Consider the following 26,016-nt stretch of genomic DNA (forward strand, 5'->3'; position numbering starts at 1 on the left):
AGGAGGTTTAAAATAGAAAACCGAACAGATTCTTAACGCTACCGACGTCTCACCCTAAAGGCGCTCAACGACTTCATCCTTGTGAACTAAATCAAGAAAGCGGTTCCGGAGCATCTCTCTCCGGGGGGCTCCTTCGCTTCTCTTGGACCAAGTCCGGTTCCCCGAACTTAGGGTGGGGAGACCCAGAAACGGTAATTGGGGTTTTTGCTAAGCGCTTACTATGTGCCAGGCACTGTACTAAGCACTGGGGTGGATGCAACTAAATCGGGTTGGACACAGTGTCCCACCTGGGGCGCACAAGCTCAATCCCCATTTTACAGATGAGGTGACGAGGCTCAGAGAAATGACTTGCCCACGGTCGCACAGCAGACAAGTGGCGGGGCCGGGATTAGAACCCGTGGCCTTCTGACTCTATCTACTACGCCATGCTGAGACGCCCAAGACCTTAGGGATTTGTGAGCCCACTGTTGGGTAGGGACTGTCTCTATATGTTACCAGTTTGTCCTTCCCAAGCGCTTAGTACAGTGCTCTGCACATAGTAAGCGCTCAATAAATACGATTGATGATGATGATGATGATTTTCACAGCTCCAGAGAGAAGGGTCCCAAACATTCATTCAGGAAACCGGGTCCCCTTCAGAGGTTTCCATACCTCAGCTGCTCAATCGATGGTATTTATTTAGCACTGACTGTGCACTTCACTTCTCGGGATCTCAGTGACCACATCTGTAAAATGGGGATGAAGACTGTGAGCCCCCCATGGGACAACCTGATCACCTTGTAACCTCCCCAGCGCTTGGAAGCACTTGGAAGAGTAAACCACAGCACTCAAACGGGCACACTTTAATAATAATAATAATAATAATAATAATAATAATAATAATAATAATGATAATAATGATAATAATAATAATAATAATAGCATTTACTAAGCGCTTACTCTGTGCAAAGCACTGTTCTAAGCGCTGGGGAGGTTACAAGGTAATCAGGTTGCCCCATGTGGGGCTCACAGTCTTAATCCCCATTTTACAGATGAGGGAATTGAGGCACAGAGAAGTGAAGTGACTTGCCCAAAGCCACACAGCGGACAATTGGCAGAGCCGGGATTTGAACCCATGACCACTGACCCCAAAGTCTGTGTTCCTTCCACTGAGCCACGCTGCTTCTCCATAGCCACGGCAAGCTTTTACAGGCCTCAATGGCTTGGCTTCCATCAGCACCAATGGGACCAGCGGGTTAGACACTGAAAGTGGCGCCACTTTCTCTAAACATAATAATAATAATAATGGCATTTGGTAAGCGCTTACTATGTGCAGAGCACGGTTCTAAGCGCTGAGGGGGATACAAGGTGATCAGGTTGTCCCACAGGGGGCTCACAGTCTTCATCCCCATTTTACAGATGAGGTAACTGAGGCTCAGAGAAGTTAAGTGACTTGCTCAAGGTCACACAGCAGATGTGGTGGAGGTGGGATTTGAACCCATGACCTCTGACTCCAAAGCCCGTGCTCTTTCCACTGAGCCACGCTGCTTCTCTGATAAACATGACCGAAGGCGGATCACGAGCTACGTCTTTAGGACTCTAAGGACGAGGGCCCCAGTGTGGCAACAGCAGGCTGGAATTTTCCAAAGAAATCAATGCAATTTATTGAGCGCTTCCTGGGGGCAGAGCACTGTTTGGCCATCAGAGGTCATGGGTTCAAATCCCAGCTCCTCCAATTGTCTGCTGTGTGACTTTGGGCAAGTCACTTAACGTCTCTGTGCCTCAGTTCCCTCATCTGGAAAATGGGGATGAAGATTGTGAGCCCCCCCGTGGGACAACTTGATCACCTTGTAACCTCCCCAGCACTTAGAACAGTGCTTTGCACATAGTAAGCGCTTAATAAATGCCATTATTATTATTATTATTATTATTATTATTATTATTATTATTATTATTATTATTCACCCCTCGACCCAGCCCCACAGGACTAATGGAGAGATCTAGAATAATAACAGATCATTAATAATAATAGATAATAAATAATAAATCATTTATTTATTTCTATTAATGTCTCCCCCTCCGGACTGCATGCTCATTGTGGGCAGGGAATGTGTTTGTTATATCGTACTCTCTCAAGCGCTTAGTTCAGTGCTCTACACACAGTCAGTGCTCCATAAATATGATATTGATTGATTGATTGGCTGATTTAGAAGGTGAGCCCCATGTCTACATGTTTTGTTTTGTTGTCTGTCTCCTCCTTCTAGACTGTGAGCCCGGTGTTGGGTAGGGACCGTCTCTATATGTTGCCGACTTGTACTTCCCAAGCATTTAGTACAGTGCTCTGCACATAGTAAGCGCTCAATAAATACAATTGATGATGATGATGATGATCTGCACACAGTAAGCACTCAATAAATACGATTGAATGAATGAATGTAGGAGAGGGGCTGAGTCCAATCTGCCGATCTGTACTTCTCAAGTGCCGAGTCCAGTGCTCTGCACACAGTAAGCGCTCAATAAATACAATTGAACGAATGAATGAATGACCATCTTGCATCTACTCCGACGTTTAGCCCAGGGCTTCACACCTACGTAGCAAGCACTTAGTAAATCCCATCATTATCATTTTTTTTCTTGAGGTGTAGGATCCAGGGACAACAGAAATTTGAAGTTTCTGCTCTTCCGGCAAGCTGTCACTCACCGCCTCTACTGAAGGACAGAGGATCAATCAATCAATCGTATTTATTGAGCGCTTACTGTGTGCAGAGCACTGTACTAAGCGCTTGGGAAGTCCAAGTTGGCAACGTATAGAGACAGTCCCTACCCAACAGTGGGCTCACAGTCTAAAAGGGGGAGACAGAGAACAAAACCAAACATACTAACAAAATAAAATAAATAGGATAGGTACAAGTCAAATAAATGGAGTAATAAATATGTACATATATACAATCAATCAATCAATCGTATTTATTGAGCGCTTACTGTGTGCAGAGCACTGGACTAAGCGCTTGGGAAGTCCAAGTTGGCAACATATAGAGACAGTCCCTACCCAACAGTGGGCTCACAGTCTAAAAGGGGGAGACAGAGAACAAAACCAAACATACTAACAAAATAAAATAAATAGAATAGATATGTACAAGAGCAGCGTGGTTTACTGGAAAGAGCCGGGGCCTGGGCGTCGAAGGACCTGGGTTCCAATCCAACTCTGCCAACCCGTCTGCTTGGGCAAATCACTTTTCTCTGAGCCTCAGTTACCTCAGCTGTAAAAGAGGATTTAAGAGCGTCAGCCCCGTGTGGGACATAGGCTGTGCCCAACCTGATATTATCTTGCATCTCTCCCAGTACAGTGTCTGGCACATAGTATGCGCCAAACAAATACCATTAGAAAGAATAAAATAAAATAAAAAAGTGAGTAGCTCAGTCTCCCGATCTGGGGCGGTAGCTGTGGAATGTCTCAGGTCCGTGGCCTTGGGTGACGGTGTGAAGTTATCACTTTATCAACCGCCTTCCCAAGGAGACATTCCACCGATATAAATATTGTGTCTAATGTGGGAGGGACCCAAGAGCTGGCTGGGAATTTCTCGGTGCTATCGTTCCTCTTTGGGCATCTTCATTATCTCTCCGCCGCCCGGCCTGGAAAGTCTGCAATTCCGACGCCGGCACATCGCAAGGGAGCCTGGGACTTAATTAATTCCCGATTTTTTTTCCTCTTCTTCAGTCAGGGGGCAGACGCCGGATATCTGGAACGCGAGGCCCTGTGTCGGGATAATTAGTGTTTTTTAGTTAACGAACGGGTATTAGTCTGAGCCGTTTTAAAGGCAGAATCTACCAGGATAGAACTGAAAACCGCCTCCCAGGTGGGGTCGGGTCGGTGGCTTCCTAAAGGAGCTTCCTACGTCAATTACAGCTAAATCAGGGAAGGGGAGCAGGGCGGCAGCCATCCCATGGAAAATCTGGATTTCTTCTCCGGATGCCTGCCGAGACTATTACCTCTAAACCAAAAGGACATTCCAATGGATGATTTTAATAAACGGAGCTCCTCTCAAAATGATCAAAGGCCGCTCTCCCTTACCTATCTGACATCTCATCCCCGTGCGGCCCTGAGTAATAATCAGGAGGATTTAGCCAACTTCCTCCAAGTGGCCGGGATGAATGGATTTGTTTTCGAGATCTCCCGTTTATTAGATGACGGCATTAGCTCTCAGTCGTAATTGGTGCTGACGTTCGGGGAAGGCAGAGTCCGGGCCTCTAGAAGTCCAGGAACCTGGACTTCTACCTCATTTATTCATTCAATCGTATCTATTGAACGCTTACTGTGTGCAGAGCACTGTACTAAGCGCTGGGGAAGTATAAGTTTCTAGACTGTGAGCCCACTGTTGGGTAGGGATTGTCTTTATGTGTTGCCGACTTGTACTTCCCAAGCGCTTAGTGCAGTGCATTGCACACAGTAAGCGCTCAATAAATATGATTGATTGACTGATTGTACTTCCCAAGTGCTTAGTACAGTGCTCGGCACACAGTAAGCGCTCAATAAATGCGATTGAATGAATGAATAAGTTGGCAACATATAGAGACGGTCCCTACCCAACAACGGGCTCCCAGTCATCATCAATCGTATTTATTGAGCGCTTACTATGTGCAGAGCACTGTACTAAGCACTTGGGAAGTGCAATCAATCAATCAATCGCATTTATTGAGCGCTTACTGTGTGCAGAACACTGTACTAAGCACTTGGGAAGTACAAGTCGGCAACACATAGAGACAATCCCTACCCAACAGTGGGCTTCCCAGTCGAAGCATCCAATCAATCAATCAATCAATTAATGGATCGGTGGTACTTATTGAGTGCTTACTGCATGCAGAGCACTGTACTAAGCACTTGGGAAGTGCAATCAATCAATCAATCAATCAATCGTATTTATTGAGCGCTTACTGTGTGCAGAACACTGTACCAAGCACTTGGGAAGTACAAGTCGGCAACACATAGAGACAATCCCTACGCAACAGTGGGCTTCCCAGTCGAAGCATCCAATCAATCAATCAATCGATTAATGGATCGGTGGTACTTATTGAGTGCTTACTGCGTGCAGAGCACTGTGCTAAGCGCGTGGGAGAGTACAACGCAATATAAAAGACGCGTTCCCTGCCCACCATGAGCTTACAGTCTAGAGAGGGAGGCAGACACTGATTCAGTCTTATTCATTGAACGCTTACGGTGTGCAAAGCACTATACTGAGCGCTTGGGCGAGTACAACATAGCATCAGACATGTTCCCTGCCCTCAACAAGCGTAGAAATAGAAGCTGGAGGGGGGAGAAGGGGAATAAAGGGAGCAAGCTCCAGCCTGGGCCTTGCGGTGAAGGGAGAAGAATTCCACCTTATCTTCAACTTCTAGCCTGTAAACTCGTCTCTGGGCTTTAAGTTCATTGTGCGCAGGGAAAGGGTCTGTTTGTTGTTGTATTGTCAATCAATCAATCAATCAATCAATCAATCAATCGTATTTATTGAGTGCTTACTGTGTGCAGAGCACTGTACTAAGTGCTTGGGAAGTACAAGTTGGCAACATATAGAGACAGTCCCCACCCAACAGTGGCCTCACAGTCTCCCAAGCCCATAGTACAGTGCTCTGCACACAGTTAGCGCTCAATAAATATGATCGTTTGATTCATTGAAAATCCAGGGTGAGCCACGGGTCGATCGGTGTTTTCTCCTGAGAGCTTGCTGAGTGCGGAGCGCTGTACTAGTTACACTTCTGGACTGGAAGCTTGTTGTGGGTAGGGAACGTGTCTACCCACTCTGTTATACTGGACTCTCCAGAGCAACTAGCACAGTGCTCTGGATGAAGATGGTGAGCTCCCGGTGGGACAGGGATTGGGTTTGACCCAACTGGCATCGTGTCTGATCCATTTTGCTTCTAATAACAGTAATAATTGTGGCATTTGATAAGCACTTATTATGTGCCAAGCACCGTACTAAGCACTGGGGTGGATAAAATAAAATCGAGTTGGGCACGGTCCCTGTCCCGCGTGGGGCTCACGGTCTCAACCCCCATTTTACAGGTGAGGCAGCTGAGACCAAGAGAAGTAAAGTGACTTGCCCAAGGTCATACGGCAGACACGGGGAGGAGCAGGGATTAGAACCCATGACCTCCCCCTCTCCATCCCCCCACATCTTACCTCCTTCCCTTCCCCACAGCACCTGTATATATGTTTGTACAAATTTATTACTCTATTTTTATATTACTTGTACATATCTATTCCATTTATTTTATTTTGTTAGTATGTTTGGTTTTGTTCTCTGTCTCCCCCTTTCAGACTGTGGGTCCACTGTTGGGTAGGGACTGTCTCTATCTGTTGCCAACTTGGACTTCCCAAGCGCTTAGTCCAGTGCTCTGCACACAGTAAGCGCTCAATAAATACGATTGATTGATCGATTGATTCCAAGCCTGTGCTCCATCCACTGCGCCATGTCGCTTGTCTAGCATCCACCCCAGCGTTTAGTACAGTGCCTGGCATGGAGTATGGGCTCAACTAAGACCACTATTATTATGATTATTGTTATTATTATTATTATTATTAGGAGAGTGCGCTTTAAGACAGTCTCCCACTCCATCCCCTGGTCACCACGGAGCTCGCTGGGATGCCGGCCCTGGGGAAGCCTGGTCCCCTGGGAGTCCTAGGGTTCCTCCCCGCTTCCCAAACGCACGAGTCTGCAATAAAGCGAGCAGACAGCGCACAAAAGGCTTTTAGAACTACCATATGGCCCGGAGAAGGGAACAATCTGGGCTCTCCCACATCCAATCTGCATACTTCATCCACCTCTATCACACATTAGCCCGCCATAATAAAATATTAAGATAGAAACGGAAAACTGAAAATCCTCTATCCCTGGCAAAACCGGGCAACTGAGCCGCCGGCAAACGTTCTGAGGTGGGGAATGAACGAGCCGTTTAAATCCCAGTCCCGTGATCTCCATAATAATAATAATAATAATAATGATGGCATTTGTTAAGCGCTCACTATGTGCAGAGCACTGTTCTAAGCGCTGGGGGGGATACAAGGTGATCAAGTTGTCCCATGGGGGGCTCACAGTCTTAATCCCCATTTTACAGATGAGGTAACTGAGGCTCAGAGAAGTTAAGTGACTTGTCCAAGGTCACACAGCAGACATGGTGGAGTTGGGATTCGAACCCATGACCTCTGACTCCAAAGCCCGTGCTCTTTCCACTGAGCCATGCTGCTCTTCATGCCTGCTCCGGACCCAATAATGATAATAATAATAATAATAATAATAATAATAATAATAATAATAATAATAATAATAATAATAATAATAATGTTGGCATTTGTTAAGCGCTTACTATGCGCCAAGCACTATTCTAAGCACTGGGAGGGATACAAGGTAATGAAGGTTGTCCCACGCGGGGCTCACCGTCTTCATCCCCATTTTACAGACGAGGGAACTGAGGCGCGGAGAAGTGAAGTGACTTGCCCAAAGTCACACAGCTGACGAGTGGCGGGGCCGGGATTGGAACCCATGACCTCTGGCTCCCGAGCCCGGGCTCTTTCCACTGAGCCACACTGCTTCCCAAGACCCAGCGTCCCCCCTGTGTTGGAAGCAATAGTTCGGTGGGGATGTGTGAGGGTATTCAACTTAAAGCTTCGGAAGGAAGAAATGATAATAATAGTTATACTTATATTATTGTAATATAATATATATTACAATATTATATAATAATAATGATTCCAGTTTTACACGGGGCCATATTGGCAGGGGCTGAGGTAACAGATAACCATCTTACCTCCCTCCCTTCCCCACAGCACCTGTATATATGTATATATGTTTGTACATATTTTTTTACTCTATTTATTTATTTATTTAATTTATTTGTACGTATCTATTCTATTTTATTCTGTTAGTATGTTTGGTTTTGTTCTCTGTCTCCCCCTTTTAGACTGTGAGCCCACTGTTGGGTAGGGACTGTCTCTATATGTTGCCAATTTGGACTTCCCAAGTGCTTAGTACAGTGCTCTGCACATAGGAAGCGCTCAATAAATACGATTGATGATGATGATGACGATAACCCGTTCTTGGAAATCAGATGAAGGCCAATGGGGAAATACCCATTGTAGCCTTGAGAAAGACTCATCACATGGACACAGCTGCAACCAATAGAGATCACTCGTTAATAAATTTGTATCGTGGGAACCCCTTTCTGATGCAGTTTGACTGTCACCAAACTCCTTTAATTTTTTATTCCTGATTGATAGTACTCCTGCGCCTTGAAATGCGGAGAAAAGGAGTGCTTGTCTTACGGAAGGAAGACCCTCTGCATCTCAGGAGAATCAATCAATCAATAAGCCATATTTATTGAGCACTAACTAGGCGCAGAGCACTGTACTAAGCGCTTGGGAGGGCACAGTACAACAGAATACGGCGAACAGTGGAAAAGAGGACAGCCCAAAGGGCTGTATATGGCTGAAGACTGTGAGCCCACTGTTGGGTAGGGACTGTCTCTATATGTTGCCAACTTGTACTTCCCAAGCGCTTAGTACAGTGCTCTGCACACAATAAGTGCTCAATAAATACGATTGATTGATTGACTGATTGATTGAAGGATGCTGGGAGAGAGTGTGGGAGCAAACGTGTCTGCTAATTCTGCTGTATTGTACTCTCCCGTGCGCTTAGTACAGTGCTCGGCACATAGTGAGCGCTCAATAAATACCCTTGATTGATTGACATATTGAAGGGGTTGGGCGAATTTGTGGACGGCAGAGCCCTGGTCCCTATCGGAATGATTTTCAATCGTTTCCAAAGTCCCGGCCACTCGGAGACCCAGCTCGCCATCCAATATCCTCGTTCTGCCTGCAATCTCCGATTCATCAAGCAATCAATTAATCAAGCTGATTTACAGGGTGGCTACTGTGCGCAGAGCAGTATTAAGGGCTGGATGTTTATTTTATTCTTTTTTTTAATGGGATCTGTCCCACCCAACTGTCCATCTTCAAGCACTCCGAAAACATGAATGATTCCGTTCCCGGGCCACGTGCACAGGAATCGTTCCTGGATGTGGACGATAATCCCCTCTCTTGGCACCGACCCGCCGGGCTGGTTACCAGCATCACCATCATCATCATCATCAATTGTATTTATTGAGCGCTTACTGTGTGCAGAGCACTGGACTAAGCGCTTGGGAAGTACAAGCTGGCAACATCTAGAGACAGTCCCTACCCAACAGTGGGCTCACAGTCTGAAAGGGGGAGACAGAGAACAAACCAAACATACTAACAAAATAAAATAAATAGAATAGATATGTACAAGTAAAATAAACCCGCGATGAGTCATGAATTCCCAAGAATTCTCCGGAATTTCCAATTTGTGGGTTTCGGGGAGCTATCATGAGCCCTGCTGTTCCTCCCTGCAACTCCTCCACTTCACCAATATTTAATCCTTGCGGCGGGAATTTCCTCCATTTGAGGCGATAATAGTAATAATAATGATTATGGCATCTGTTAAACACTTATTATGTGCAAAGCACTGTTCTAAGCGCTGGGGAGGTTACAAGGTGATGAGGTTGTCCCACGGGGGGCTCACAGTCTTAATACCAATTTTACAGATGAGGGAACTGAGGCACAGAGAAGTGAAGTGACTTGCCCAAAGTCACACAGCTGACAATTGGCGGAGCCGGGATTTGAACCCATGACCTGTAACTCCCAAGCCCGGGCTCTTCCCACTGAGCCACGCTGCTTCAACTGAACCACACTGCTGTGATGATCCTCAACCTCCCCTCTGCTCTGACTCCATCAGAATCTCAAGTTCTCCCATGAACCAACTAATCAATCAATCAATCAATCAATCGTATTTATTGAGCGCTTACTGTGTGCAGAGCACTGTACTAAGCACTTGGGAAGTACAAGTTGGCAGCATAACTAGACTGCAAGCTCGTTGTGGGCAGGGAATGTACCCATTTATTGTTGTACTCTCCCAAGCAGTTAGTACGGTGCTCTGCACACAGTAAGCGCTCAAGAAATACAACTGAATGAACCGTCTGGATTTAGTGAGCGCCAACTGTGTGCAGAGCATTCATTCATTCAATCGTATTTATTGAGCGCTTAATGTGTGCAGAGCACTGTACTAAGTGCTTAGGAAACTACTTATCAGCGTGGCTCAGGGGAAAGAGCCCAGGCTTTGGAGTCAGAGGTCATGGGTCCAAATCCCGGCCCTGCCAACTGTCAGCTGTGTGACTTTGGGCAAGTCACTTCACTTCTCTGTGCCTCAGTTACCTCATCTGTAAAATGGGATTAAGACTGTGAGCCCCCCGTGGGACAACCTGATCACCTCGTAACCTCCCCAGTGCTTAGAACAGTGCTTTGCATACAGTAAGCGCTTAATAAATGTCATCATCATTCATTCATTCATTCATTCATTCAATCATATTTATTGAGCGCTTACTGTGTGCACAGCACTGTACTAAGCTCTTGGGAAGTACAAGTTGGCAACATTTAGAGATGGTCCCTACCCAACAGCGGGCTCACAGTCTAGAAGGAGGAGACAGACGTCAAAACAAAACATATTAACAAAATAAAATAAATGGAATTATTATTATTATTATTATTATTATTATTATTATTATTATTATTATTAAAATACAACATAAACAGTGACATTCCCTGCCCACAATGAGCTCACAGTCTAGAGGCGGGGAAACAGAGTTGAAGATCCCTCCCCTCAGATAACTTACAATCTAGCTGGGGAGCGAGCTGCTAAAACAACTTACATGGCGGAGGAAGAAGAAAAAGGGGATGTGTAGGAGATCAATCAATCAATCAATCAATCAATCGTATTTATTGAGCACTCACTGTGTGCAGAGCACTGTACTAAGCGCTTGGGAAGTACAAGTCGGCAACACATAGAGACAGTCCCTACCCAACAGCAGGCTCACAGTCTAGAAGGGGGAGACAGACAACAAAACCAAACATACTAACAAAATGAATTAGTGCTGATCTGATTTTAATGTCTGTCTTCCCCACTGGTCTTTAAGTTCCTTGTGGGCAGGGATCACGTCTAGCTACCGCTTTGTATTGTCCCTGAACACTGCGTCCAATGGTCTGCACACAGTAAGTACTCAATAAATATCACCGATTAGCTGCAAAAATCACAGGATATACTGAGGTAAGTTGGACACTCAAAAATGGCGTTTTTACGGAAGAGATTCTACCGAGTCTTAAATTAGACAGGACCTCTTAAATGATGAAAGAGGCCATTACCGGAGGATGCAAAGGTATTTTATAATGGTATTTGCTAAACGTTTACTATGTGTCTAGCACTGTGCTAACCACTGGGGTAGATACAAGTTAATCAGGCCAGATACTCCCCGGGCTTGGGAGTCTGAGGTCATGGGTTCAAATCCCATCTCCGCCGCTTGTCAGCTGTGTGATTTATTTTATTTTGTTAATATGTTTTGTTTTGTTGTCTGTCTCTCCCTTCTAGACTGTGAGCCCGTTGTTGGGTAGGGACCGTCACTATATGTTGCCAACTTGGACTTCCCAAGCGCTTAGTACAGTGCCTGCACACAGTAAGTGCTCAATAAATGCGATTGAATGAATGAAAGTCACTTCACTTCTCTGTGCCTCAGTTCCCTCATCTGTAAAATGGGGATTAAGACTGTGAGCCCCACGTGGGACAACCTGATCACCTTGTGTCCTCCCCAGTGCTTAGAACAGTGCTTTGCACATAGTAAGTCCTTAACGAATGCCATCTTCGTTATCATTACTATTATTACCCCTGGCCCACATGAGGCTTTTGGTCTAGGTAGGAGGGAGAAGAGGCATCGATTGAATCTTCATCTCGCAGCTGAAGAAACTGAGGCACAGAGAAGTGAAGTGACTTACCCAAAGTCACACAGCAGGCATGTGGCAGAGAGGCGGAATGAGACGCTAGGTCCTCTCGCTCCCAGGCTTGGATTTAATCCACTAGATGCCACTGCTTCACATTCATTTTACGCGCATTGTACTCATAAAGCAAGTTGAGCGTTTCCGTAGTTTTCGTTCCAGAAAATGCACCAAATATATTTTATGGTACTTGTTAAGTACTTATTACATACCGGGCACTGTACTAAGTGCTGGGGTAGATACAAGCTAATCAGGTGGGGCATAATCCCACGTGGGGCTCACAGTCTTAATCCCCATTTTACAGATGAGGTAACTGAAACCGGATAAGTGAAGTGACTTCCCCAAGGTCTCCCAGCAGACAAGTGGCGGAGCCGGGATTAGAACCCGGATCCCGATTCCCAAGCCTGTGCTCTATCCACTAGGCCATGCCGTTTCTCAAATAAATTGCCGACTCTGTTCTTGCAATGAGAGAACAGAACAGGTGATCATCATCTTCTGATTTATCTTTGCTTTAAAAGTCCACTTTAATGGGCTGAAGGGCTCTTCAACCCATTTTTAATTTACTTCCTAAATTAAAAATAAATCACTGAAAAAGAGCTGTTAGGCTCTGCCCTTTCATCTTAATGTATCTCTAGTAGGTATATTTCTCACTGGATGAGGCGCGCGAGAACGTTTCACATTAATAATTCCAACACGAACAACTGTTTACTTTCTTTTCAGTCACATTTGTTACACTGTTACCGAAATACGCAAGTATTTCCTACTCAAGTAATTTCCATTATTGCCAAAAAACATTGACAATTTATAAAATAAAGCTGAGTCAAAACAATATCAATCTCCCATCTCTAAAAAAGTAACCGGCTTTATATTTAGCTGCTCTTTTCTTAATTAGCAAAACACTAATGAAAAGCGTACCATTCAATGAGCATCACGTTGCAGGCATGTGATTTCACCTAATTGAAAAAAAAAACGGCGGCTCAGTTTATATAGGTTAGATTTTGAGGAAACACTCTAGGAAATTTCATAGCCTGCTTGCTCAAGTTGAAAATAGAGTTTCTATTCTGTGAGCCATCTCCACTTTAAAACACACACGCTCATTTTCATATCCTTGTAAAATTTAAAGTCCTGGATAGGCTGTGTGATGGAAGCGGCTCGGCACTAATTACGGTACCGAGCTTCTGCTCTGTGCTGAGTTTAATGAGACAAAAGATGATCAGATTGGATGCATTTCCTGTCCCACATGGGGCTTACAGTCTAAGACGGAGGGAGGGGCGGGCATCTTATCTCCGTTTGGCAGATAAGGAAACAGATAAGGAGGTGAAATGACTTGTCCAAGGTCGCCCTGAAGGTCAGGGGCACTGCCGAGACTAGAACCCAATTCTCCGGATTTCCAGGCCCCGAGTTCCTTCTGCTTATTCCGAATTAAATTCTGTTGTCATGACTCGATTTACCCAAGGCCTCCTGGATCTTAACCTCCTTCCCTTCCCCACAGCATCTGTATATATGTATATATGTTTGTACATATGTATTTCTCTATTTTACTCGTGCATATCTATTTTATTTATTTTATTTTGTTAATATGTTTGGTTTTGTTCTCTGTCTCCCCCTTCTAGACTGTGAGCCCACTGTTGGGTAGGGACCGTCTCTATATGTTGCCAACTTGTACTTCCCAATTGCTTAGTACAGTGCTCTGCACACAGTAAGCGCTCAATAAATACGATTGATTGATTGATCTAGGTAACCAAAATCCTTCTAAAGCCAAGTACTGGGTTGGGGCTTTTTTGGTTTTTTTAGTCCATTGCGGTGGTGGTATACCTGTATATATGTATACATGTTTGTGCATATTTATTACTCTATTTATTTATTTTACTTGTACATATCTATTCTATTTATTTTATTTGGTTATTTTGTCACCCCCAGGCCTGTGACCCCCCCCCCCCCATAATAATGATCTGGGTAGGGACTGTCTCTATATGTTGCCAACTTGTACTTCCCAAGCGCTTAGTACAGTGCTCTGCACACAGTAAGCGCTCAATAAATACGATTGATGATCATTCAGTCATCATTATTATCCCCCAATAATGATCATTCAGTCATCACTATTATTTTTTTTGACGGCATTTATTAACCTGTATATATGTATATATGTTTCTACATATTTATTACATATTTATTACTCTATTTATTTTACTTGTACATATCTATTCTATTCATTTTATTTTGTTAATATGTTTGGTTTTGTTCTGTCTCCCCCTTCTAGACTGTGAGCCCACTGTTAGGTAGGGACCGTCTCTATATGTTGTCGACTTGTACTTCCCAAGCGCTTAGTACACACAGTAAGCGCTCAATAAATACGATTGATTGCAAGGTTCGATGTTCGAGTGTGGTGTTCAGAAACGGAAAACTTTGACCCGAATGAGCTTCTGGGTCTCGGGCGATCCAAGAGACCAGGCCTGAGCCATTCCAGACGAGAAACTCGTGGGAGGGCAGAGAAACTCTCTCTCCGAGATGCTGGGAGCGGCAGCTCTCTGTACAGTCTTTCCTCAGGTACAATGCCGAGGCAACGTGCCATTTCCTCAATGTGGAAGTTGTGAAGGGAGCGATGTTTCTATTTAGGAAGAAATATTTTATTCAAGGACTGCGGTCGGAGTGAAGAAAGGCAGGGAGACGACGGAGAGGAGGGTCAGTAGGAGGCGAGGAGGCCAAAGCCTCTGGTCCTCAGTGACATGTGCGGAGACGGGCCGGGGGGATCCCTCTTCCCCCTCTCCATCCCCCCATCTTACCTCCTTCCCTTCCCCACATCACCTGTATATATGTATATATGTCTGTACTTATTTATTACTCTATTTATTTATTTATTTTACCTATACATATCTATTCTATTTATTTTGTTAGTATGTTTGGTTTTGTTCTCTGTCTCCCCCTTTTAGACTGTGAGCCCACTGTTGGGTAGGGACTGTCTCTATATGTTGCCAACTTGTACTTCCCAAGCGCTTAGTACAGTGCTCTGCACACAGTAAGCGCTCAATAAATACGATTGATTGATTGATTGATTGATTGATTGATTCCTTGGAAAACCACCCCCCCGGAATTGGGCTTCACGAAACGTTTTGGCGGGCAGCCGCCAGCGCGGCCGGGCTGTTTCTGATTTCTGTGCTAGGCTCCCTCAATTGAGACAGTGTGGGATTGTCACTTTGATGTTCAGAAAGAACAAAGCCAAACGCAATTCCGAGGAGGTGGAGGGGGGGAATTCCCTAGAAAACCAGGTGGGCGTTGGTTTCTCGGTGACGGGGCTCGAAGGGTCTCCGAAAACCCAACCGGGAGGCCAGAGAACGAACCAACGCCTCGGAGGCAGAGAGGCCACAGAGAAGAACGGATCCAAGGACCCGGCCCGGAGATTTCTCTGGCCGGTTTGGAGCCGGTTGAGAAATTTGGAAGTAAAAGACGAAGAATGACTCATAAAGACGAACGGTCACTCATTTAGAAAAGAGCGCAGCAGGGCAAAACAGGCAGAGCCGACTGCTAGTCATACCTGGTTTTTGAAAGGAATAAGGGCGGGAGGGGTATCTGACCGCCAAATCCATCGATCGACGGCATTTATTGAGTATCTGCTGTGTGGAGGACACTGTACCATGTGCAGTGGAGATGGAGAAGATATGACCCCTGCCCTCGAGAAGCTTAAAATCTAGCAAGGCTTAAATTAAATTACAGATCGAATAGCTTTTGAAGGACATCATCTAGACTTTAAGATCCTTCAAGGCAGGGGTCATACGAATTCTACAATGATGATGATGATGGCATTTGTTAAGTGCTTACTATGTGCAGAGCACTGTTCTAAGCGCTGGTGGGGATACAAGGTGATCAAGTTGTCCCACGTGGGGCTCACAGTCTTAATCCCCATTTTACAGATGAGGTAACTGAGGCTCAGAGAAGTTAAGTGACTTGCCCAAGGTCACACAGCAGATGTGGTGTAGTCGGGATTTGAACCCATGACCTCTGACTCCAAAGCCCGTGCTCTTTCCACTGAGCCACGCTGCTTCTCTAATAGTCTACAATAGTCTCTCAGGTCTGCTAATTCTACAGTAGTCTCCCAGGTGCTTAGTACAGTGCTCTGCATATCATAGGCAGCTTGGCCTAGTGGGTAGAGCCTGAGCCTAGGAGTCCAAAAAACCTGGGTTCTAATCCTGGCTCTATCCCTGTCTGCTCTGTGACCCTGGGACTGTTACCGCATCTGTAAAATGGGGATTAAGACTGTGAGCCCCCATTTGGGACACAGACTGTGTTCAACCTGATTATAATAATAATAATAATGATGGCATTTATTAAGCGTTACTATGTGCAAAACACTGTTCTAAGCACTGGGGAGGTTACAAGGTGATCAGGTTGCCCCACGGGAGGCTCACAGTCTTAATCCTCATTTTACAGATGAGGTAACTGAGGGCCAGAGAAGTTAAGTGGCTTGCCCTAGGTCACACAGCTGACAACTGGCAGAGCCGGGATTTGAACCCATGACTTCCGACTCCAAAGCCTGGGCTCTTTCCACTGAGCCATGCTGCTTCTCTGGGTAGATTATCTCATATCAACCCCAGAGCTGAGTAGCGTCCCTGGCCTATAGTAAGAATTTAGCAAATATTAAAACAAAACAAACACAACAAAACAAAAACTAGGCATCAGGAACTGCTATGATGATTGATTGAAATAATAATAATAATAATAATAATAATAATAATAATAATAATAATAATAATATCATTTATTAAGCTCTTACTATGTGCAAAGCACTGTTCTAAGCACTGGGGAGGTTACAAGGTAATCAGGTTGTCCCACAGGGTGCTCACAATCTTAATCCCCATTTTACAGATGAGGTAACTGAGGCCCAGAGAAGTTAAGTCACAAAGTCACACGGCTGGCAATTGGTGGGGCCGGAATTTGAACCCATGACCTCTGACTCCAAAGCCCGTGCCCTGTCCACTGAGCCACGCTGCTTCTCTAAAGCTCTAAGAGGGCAAAGATCATGGAAGCAGTATGGCCTAGTGGAAAGAGCATGTGCGTGGGAGTCAGAGGATATGGGTTCGAATTCCAGATCCACCCCTTCCCGGATTCTTCCCAGGCCCGTGTTTCTAACACTAGCCCACGCTGGTTCTCATGCCTAAGAGGCAAGCCGGCTGCAGGGTCCACTTGGCCTCTATAATAATGATGGCATTTGTTAAGCGCTTACTATGTGTGAAGCACTGTTCGAATTAATTTTATTTTGTTAATGATGTGTATCTAGCTTTAATTCTATTTGTTCTGACGATTTTGACACCTGTCTACATGTTTTGTTTTGTTGTCTGTTTCCCCCTTCTAGACTGTGAGCCCGTTGGTGGGTAGGAACCGTCTCTATATGTTGCCGACTTGTACTTCCCAAGCGCTTAATCCAGTGCTCTGCACACTGTAAGCGCTCAATAAATATGATTGAATGAATGAATGAATAAACAAAAGCACTGGGAGGGATACAAGGTGATCAGGTTGTCCCACGTGGGGCTCCCAGTCTCCATCCCCACTTCACAGATGAGGTCACTGAGACTCAGAGAATTTAAGTGACTTGCCCCCAAGGTCACACAGCAGATATGGGGCGCAGCCGGAATTTGAACCCATGACCTCTGACTCCCAATGCTGCTGCTCTCTGTGCCTTGCCCTCGCACCCAGAGACCCCCTCCGAAGCACAAACCACGGGAATGCCGTCAAGGATGCCCAAGCAGGAGGGCAAGATGGGGATGCCATGGGAAACCAGGTGACAGAACACGGACTCGGGATTCAGGCGACCCGGGATCGAATCCTGGCTCCACCACTCATCTGCTTGGGCGAGTGACTTCCGTTCCCTGGGCCTCCGTTTCCCCATTTCGACCTTGTATCTACCCCAGCGCTTAGAACAGGGCTTGGCACCTAGTAAGTGCTTAACAAATAATGATAATGATGGCATTTATTAAGTGCTTACTATGTGCCAAGCACTGGGGGAATACAAGGTGATCAGGTTGTCCACGGGGGGCTCACAGTCTTCATCCCCCTTTTACAGATGAGGGAACTGAGGCCCAGAGAAGTGAAGTGACTTGCCCAAAGTCATCATCATCATCATCATCATCATCAATCGTATTTATTGAGCACTTACTGTGTGCAGAGCACTGTACTAAGCGCTTGGGAAGTACAAGTTGGTAACATATAGAGACAGTCCCTGCCCAGCAGTGGGCTCACAGTCTAAAAGTCACACGGCTGACAAGTGGAGGAGTCTGGATTTGAACCCATGACCTCTGACTCCAAAGCCCGTGCTCTTTCCACTGAGCCATGCTGCTTCTCCAACAAATACCATTATTATTATTATTATTATTATTATTATTATTATTATTATTATTATTATTATTATTATTATTATTGTTATTGTTGTTGTTGTTGTTGTTGTTCATCAATCGTATTTATTGAGTGCTTACTATGTGCAGAGCACTGTACTAAGCGCTTGGGAAGTACAAACTGGCAACATATAGAGACAGTCCCTACCCAACAGTGGGCTCACAGTCTAAAACAACACAGTCTGTTGTTGTTGTTGTTGTTATTGTTATTATTGTTATTATCATTATTACTGTTATTTCACCCTGGGGTGGGCAATAAATGACATTACTACTACTGTCGCTGCTTCCTATACAGGCAAAGGTAGTTCTATGAGCAGAAACCTGAGGCTGAGGGAGGAGGGGGCTGTCCTCTCAACACGTAGCAGAGTGTTGCAACATCAAAAACACTCGGTGGCAAAAGAAAACAACAAAAAACCCCACTCCCACCACGAGTCTTCCTTCGGCAGGCACCCAGACTTTACACCTGTGCTCACACCTCAAGCCTTCACCCAGCGAGACTTGCTGAAAATGAAAGCGGCCCAAGCAGTCGACGCAGGAGGCCCTCGCCTGCGCCCACACCAGTCCCACCAAGAGCAATCAATCAATCAATCAATCAATCAATCAATCAATCGTATTTATTGAGCGCTTACTATGTGCAGAGCACTGTACTAAGCGCTTGGGAAGTACAAATTGGCAACACATAGAGACAGTCCCTACCCAACAGTGGGCTCACAGTCTAAAAGGGGGAGACACAGTCTAAAAGGGGGAGACAAGAGCACTCATTGAGCACTTTCTGGACGCCCCATACTTCGGGGAGGAACCTAGGGCCCTTCCAGATTGCATTCCCGCTTCAAAGAGAAAACAACCTAAACAGAGAAGGCAGCAGGCGTTTAGCGCGTGTTCAAGAGCCGAAAGAGGACGCAAAAGGAATAACACCAGTGCAAGAACCCCATAACGATGATAAAGGGCACACAAGAGCATCGTCTTTTACGGAGAAACAGTGTGGCCCGGTGGATGATAACGATGATCGTGGCATCTGTCGAGCGCTTACTATGCGCCAAGCGCTATTCGAAATGCTGGGGTAGATCATCATCATCATCATCAATTGTATTTATTGAGCGCTTACTGTGTGCAGAGCACTGCACTAAGCGCTTGGGAAGTACAAGTTGGCACCACATAGAGACGGTCCCTACCCAACAGTGGGCTCACAGTCTAAAAGGGGGAGACAGAGAACAAAACCAAACATACTAACAAAATAAAATAAATAGAATAGATATAAAAATAAATAAATAAATAAGTAAAATAAATAAGTAAAATAAATAAATAAATGAGTGAATTAAGTAAAGCAAACAAATAAATAAATAAATAAATACTAAATGAATGAATAATAAATAAATAAATAAATAATGAATAAATAATATATAAATAGAGTAATAAATATGTACAAACATATATACACATGTACAGGTAGATGCAAGCTAATCAGGTTGGACACAGTCCCCGGCCCATGTGTGGTTCCCAGTCTTAATCCCCATTTTACAGGTCAGGTAACTGAAGCCCAGGAAAGTGAAGTGACTTGGCCAAGGTCGCAGAGCAGATAATAATAATAATGATGATGGTATTTGTTAAGAGCTTACTATGTGCACAACACTGTTCTAAGCACTGGGGAGGTTACAAGGTGATCAGGTTGATCTATATGTTGCCAACTTGTACTTCCCAAGCGCTTAGTACAGTGCTCTCTCTGCACACAGTAAGCGCTCAGTAAATACGATTGAATGAATGAATGAATGAATGAAAGGTTGTCCCATGGGGGACTCATAGTCTTCCTCCCCATTTTACAGATGAGGTAACTGAGGCACAGAGAAGTTAAGTGACTTACCCAAAGTCACACACCTGACAGTTGGCAGAGCTGGGATTTGAACCCATGACCTATATATATGTATATATGTTTGTACATATTTTTACTCTCTCTCTCTCTCTCTCTCTCTCTCTCTCTCTCTCTCTATGTATATGTTTGTACATATTTCACTCTATTTATTTATTTTTTATTTATTTATATATGTTTGTACATATTTTTTACTCTATTTATTTATTTATTTATTTATTTATTTATTTTGCTTGTACATATCTATTCTATTTATTTTATTTTGTTAATATGTTTGGTTTTGTTCTCTGTCTCCCCCTTCCAGACTGTGAGCTCACTGTTGGGTAGGGACTGTCTCTATATGTTGCCAACTTGTACTTCCCAAGCGCTTAGTACAGTGCTCTGCACACAGTAAGCGCTCAATAAATACGATTGATTGATTGATTGACCTCTAACTCCAAAGCCCGTGCTCTTTCCAATGAGCCGGAGAGGGGATTAGAACTCAAGTCCTCCTGACTCTCCGGGCTGTGCTCTTTCCACTAGGCCATGTTGCTTCTCAGAGTTGAAATCCCAACCCCGCCACTTGCCTGCTGTGTGATCTCGGACAAGGCAGTTGCCTTCTCTGAGCCTCAGTTTCCTCACCTGCAAAAATGGCGATGATGCCTGTTCTCCCTTCCCCTCGGACTGGAAGCCAAGGACTGTGTTCAATCTCCTTCCATTATAGCTCCGAAGTAAGAGTTGCCCAAATAGCACAGTTTTATTACTGTTCTCTCCCAAGCACTTATAATAATAATGATGATGATGGCATTTATTAAGCATTTACTATGTGCCAAGCACTGTTCTAAGTGCTGAGGAGGGTACAAGGTGATCAGGTTGTCCCACAGGGGTCTCACAGTCTCAATTCCCATTTTCCAGATGAGGTAAACTGAGGCACAGAGAAGTTAAGTGACTTGCCCAAAGTCACACAGCTGACAATTGGCGGGGCCGGGATTTGAACCCCTGACCTCTGACTCCCAAGCCCGGGTTCTTTCCACTGAGCCACACTGCTTCTCTAGTACAGTACTTGGCACATAATAATAATAATAATGGCATTTATTAAGCACTCACTACATGCAAAGCACTGTTCTAAGCACTGGGGAGGATACAAGGTGATCAGGTTGTCCCACGAGGGGCTCACAGTCTTCATCCCCATTTTACAGATGAGGTCACTGAGGCCCAGAGGAGTGAAGCAACTTGCCCAAAGTCACACAGCTGACAGTTGGCGGGGCCGGGATTTGAACCCATGACCTGTGACTCCAAAGTTAGGGCTCTTTTCCACTGAGCCACGACATAGCGAGCACTTCACCACCACCACAAGGATTATTACCATTATTACTGAGGGTTGAAGTGTCTGAAGGGAGGACATGACAGGGAAGGGATGAGTCAAGGAACAGGCCTCCTGGAAGAGGCAGTTCTCTAAAAGAGCTTTTTTTCCGAGAACATTTCTCAAATTCAGCTGGGCACCACCCTCTGACTTGCCGGAAAAAAAAAAAGACTGCAAAGGATTGAATCAGTCGAGCGATCGCAGGTATTTAGAGAAGTAGCATTGCTCAGTGGAAAGAGCCCGGGCTTTGGAGTCAGAGGTCATGGGTTCGAATCCCGACTCCGCCACTTGTCAGCTGGGTGACTTTGGGCAAGCCACTTCACTTCCCTGGGCCTCAGTTACCTCATCTGTAAAATGGGGATTAGGACTGGGAGCCCCTCGTGGGACAACCTGATCACCTTGTATCCCCCCAGCGCTTAGAACAGTGCTTCGCGATCAATCAATCCATCAATCACATTTATTGAGCGCTTACTGTGTGCAGAGCACTGGACTAAGCGCTTGGGAAGTACAAGTTGGCAACATGTAGAGACGGTCCCTACCCAACAGCAGGCTCACAGTCTAGAAGACAGTCATCATCATCATCATCAATCATCATCAATCGTATTTATTGAGCGTTTACTATGTGCAGAGCATTGGACTAAGCGCTTGGGAAGTACAAGTTGGCAACATGTAGAGACGGTCCCTACCCAACAGTGGGCTCACAGTCTAGAAGACAGTCATCATCATCATCAATCATCATCAATCGCATTTATTGAGCACTTACTATGTGCAGAGCACTGTACTAAGCGCTTGGGAAGTACAAGTTGGCAACATATAGAGACAGTCCCTACCCAACAGTGGGCTCACAGTCTAAAAGGGCTCACAGTCTAGAAGACAGTTCGCACAAAGTAAGCGCTTCTCAAATGCCATCATTATCATCATCATTATCATTATTATTATTATTAATCAATCAATCAATCGTATTTATTGAGCGCTTACTATGTGCAGAGCACTGTACTAAGCGCTTGGGAAGTACAAATTGGCATCACATAGAGACAGTCCCTACCCAACAGTGGGCTCACAGTCTAAAAGGGGGAGACAGAGAACAGAACCAAACATACCAACAAAATAAAATAAGTAGGATAGAAATGTACAAGTAAAATAAATAAATAAATAAATAGAGTAATAAATATGTATTTATTATTATAATAATAACAATATTATTATTGTTGTTATTATTATTATTATTTATTATTATTGTTTATGGAGCCACTAAGAAGCACTCCAGGGAGAATAATAGTAGAGAGACCCAAGGAGGATACAGTCTAAGAGAGGAGACAAGCAATAAGGAGAGCTCTTGTTTCCAGCACTTTATCCGGATCCTCGGTGGCCTTTGTTTTAATTCTGTGATATTTTATTTTTTAGCCGTTCACTGTTCCTGAAAGGTGCAGTCCCCTTCTACAGAGCTCTCTCAGCTCCACTTCTCATCTTCTAAGACACAGATGCATGTGATCCTCTCACAACTATTTATTCACACCAAACCAGAGAGCTCCCTGAAGCTCACCAACCTCGCCTGTGGGCATATTTCTTAAATAAAAGCCCTGGATCTTTGTCTACCTTAAATTTGCATACGAAAGGACCGAATCGACGATCACAGATTGGGGAATACCCGGGGAAGGCTCACCTCTTGGCTGAGTTGGAAAAGGAGTTCGATTTTCTTTTTTTTTTTTTTTTTTTTCCTTTTTTTAATTTTCAAAAGAAAATTCTGTTAGGATGACAGGGTACATCTACAGTGGGAAATGGCAGAGTGTTGTTTGATCACATTTTTTTTTTAATATGTTATTTGTGAAAGCGCTTACTCTGTGCCTGGCATTGCACTGAACGATAATCAAATAACTAATCACACACATCAACTGGGCATGCCATGGTACTGGATCAATCAATCAATCAATCGTATTTATTGAGCGCTTACTGTGTGCAGAGCACTGTACTAAGAAGAAGCAGCATGGCTCAGTGGAAAGAGCCCGGGCTTTGGAGTCAGAGGTCGTGGGTTCAAATCCCGGCTCCGCCAACTGTCAGCTGTGTGACTTAGGGCAAGTCACTTAACTTCTCTGTGCCTCAGTTACCTCATCTGTAAAATGGGGATTAAAACTGTGAGCCCCCAGTGGGGCAACCTGATCACCTTGTAACATCCCCAGTGCTTAGAACAGTGCTTTGCATATAGTAAGGGCTTAACAAATGCCATTATTATTATTATTACTAAGCGCTTGGGAAGTACAAGTTGGCAACATATAGAGACAGTCCCTACCCAACAGTGGGCTCACAGTCGAAAAGGGGGAGACAGAGAACAAAACCAAACATACTAACAAAATAAAATAAATAGAATAGATATGTACAAGTAAAATAAATAAATAGAGTAATAAATATGTACAAACATATATACATATATACTGGATGCCTAAGGGGTGCAGAGCAATGCATAAATCCATCATTCGATGGTATTTATTGAGCACTTACCGTGTGCAGACACTGTACTAAGCTCTTGGGGGAATACACTATAACAGAGTTGGTAGACACATTTTTAGACTGTGAGCCCACTGTTGGGTAGTCCACGTTGCCAGCTTGTGCTTCCCAAGCGCTTAGTACAGTGCTCTGCACACAGTAAGCGCTCAATAAATACGATTGATGATGATGATTTGTTTCCTGTCCACAAGGAGCTTACAGTCTAGAGGGCCTGACAGTTTAGCCCCGTTCGAGGAACTTAGGAGCACACAAAGCAGAAGTACAGTGCTCTGCACACAGTAAGGGCTCACTAAATAGGATTAAATGAGCGACGAGACAGCCCCTGCCCTCCAGGAGTTTCCAATCTATCTACAACGGGCAAGCCTTGCACTTTGGAATCAATCCGCTTCTGAAAACAGCAAACTCAGAAAGTCGTCGGAACCCATTTTCCCACGGGAAGGATGCTCTTAAAAGTTGGAGCCTGATAAATTCCAAACTTTTGAGGAAAAGCGCACTGTTTAGACATTCCTTACGATTCGGGGAGATGGGGAAGAATTAGCCGGCTTTATTGATCAGACCGGGAGAATATGGGATAATCATCTCAACTGATTTGCATTGAGTCACCACTTTCTTGCTTCAAAGAAAAAGACTGAGCAGGGAAACGCCACCTACAAAGAAATGATTCCACCGTCAACGCAGAGTTCATCGGGGCCACCACATCCGGTTATGAAGGCGGCGACTAATCAATGACATGGGGATTAAAGCGAGCAGGAAATGAAATAATCAGGCCGGTGCGTGCAGTCTCACAGAGAGCCTAGATACCCAAGTTGACATCAAATTAGACACCTGCAAACTTGGGAGGTGTCACCTCTAGGATGCGACGGTGTGGAGTATATGGCGTGCAAAGTACGTGTCCTGGCTTCTAGAAGAAAATTTAGTATGGTGTAATAAATTTAGTGCCAACTAAATGCCATTACTACTACTACTACCTGTGGAAGAAATACAAGTCACAATCACTTCCTTCTAGCAGCTGACAATCTCCTTTAGGGCTGCTAAAGACTTTGAGATCCTAATCAATCAATCAATCAATTGTATTTATTGAGCGCTTACTGTGTGCAGAGCACTGGACTAAGCACTTGGGAAGTACAAGTTGGCAACATATAGAGACGGTCCCTACCCAACAGTGGGCTCACAGTCTAAATAACAATAATAATAATAATAATAATAATAATAATAATAATAATAATAATAATAATAACCTGTGTGTAATGTGTAATGTGTAAACTTACTCTATGCCAATCACTATAATAATAATAATAATAATAATAATAATAATAATAATAATAATAATAATAATGAGAAGCAGAGTGGCTCAGTGGAAAGAGCATGGGCTTTGGAGTCAGAGGTCATGGGTTCGAATCCCGACTCCGCCACATGTCTGCTGTGTGACCTTGGGCAAGTCACTTAACTTCTCTGAGCCTCAGTTACCTCATCTGTAAAATGGGGATTAAGACTGTGAACCCCACATGGGACAACCTGATCACTTTGTATCCCCCCCCCAGCGCTTAGAACAGTGCTTTGCACATAGTAAGTGCTTAACAAATGCCAATATTATTATTATTATTATTAATGGTACTTGTTAAGTGCTTACTACGTGTCAAGCACTGCTCTAAGCTCTGGGGGAGACACAAGGTGATCAGATTGTCCCATGTGGGGCTCATGGTCTTAATCCCCATGTTACAGATGAGGTAACTGAAGCACAGAGAAGTTAAATGTTTTGCTCAAGGTCACATCCACCCCACCCTACCTTCTTCCCCTCCCCACAGCACTTATATATGTTTGTACAGATTTATTACTCTATTTATTTTACTTGGACATATTTACTATTCCATTTATTTTGTTAATGATGTGCATAGAGCTATAATTCTATCTGTTCTGACGATGTTGACACCTGTCTACATGTTTTGTTTTGTTGTCTGTCTCCCCCTTCTAGACTGGGAGCCCGTCGCTGGGTAGGGACTGCCTCTATATGTTTATGATGGCATTTATTAAGCGCTTACTACTTGCAGAGCACTGT

The 26,016-nt window shown here is 44.4% G+C and overlaps 1 protein-coding gene across 1 annotated transcript in view; it reads right to left on the bottom strand.

Moving 5' to 3' along the window:
• The window catches only part of GTDC1 (glycosyltransferase like domain containing 1), a 287,497-nt gene that overhangs the window by 239,089 nt on the left and 22,392 nt on the right, over positions 1-26,016 (bottom strand). The window lies entirely within an intron of this gene.

This window comes from Tachyglossus aculeatus, chromosome 9 (assembly GCF_015852505.1).
Source record: "Tachyglossus aculeatus isolate mTacAcu1 chromosome 9, mTacAcu1.pri, whole genome shotgun sequence".
Taxonomy (NCBI): Eukaryota; Metazoa; Chordata; class Mammalia; order Monotremata; family Tachyglossidae; genus Tachyglossus; species Tachyglossus aculeatus.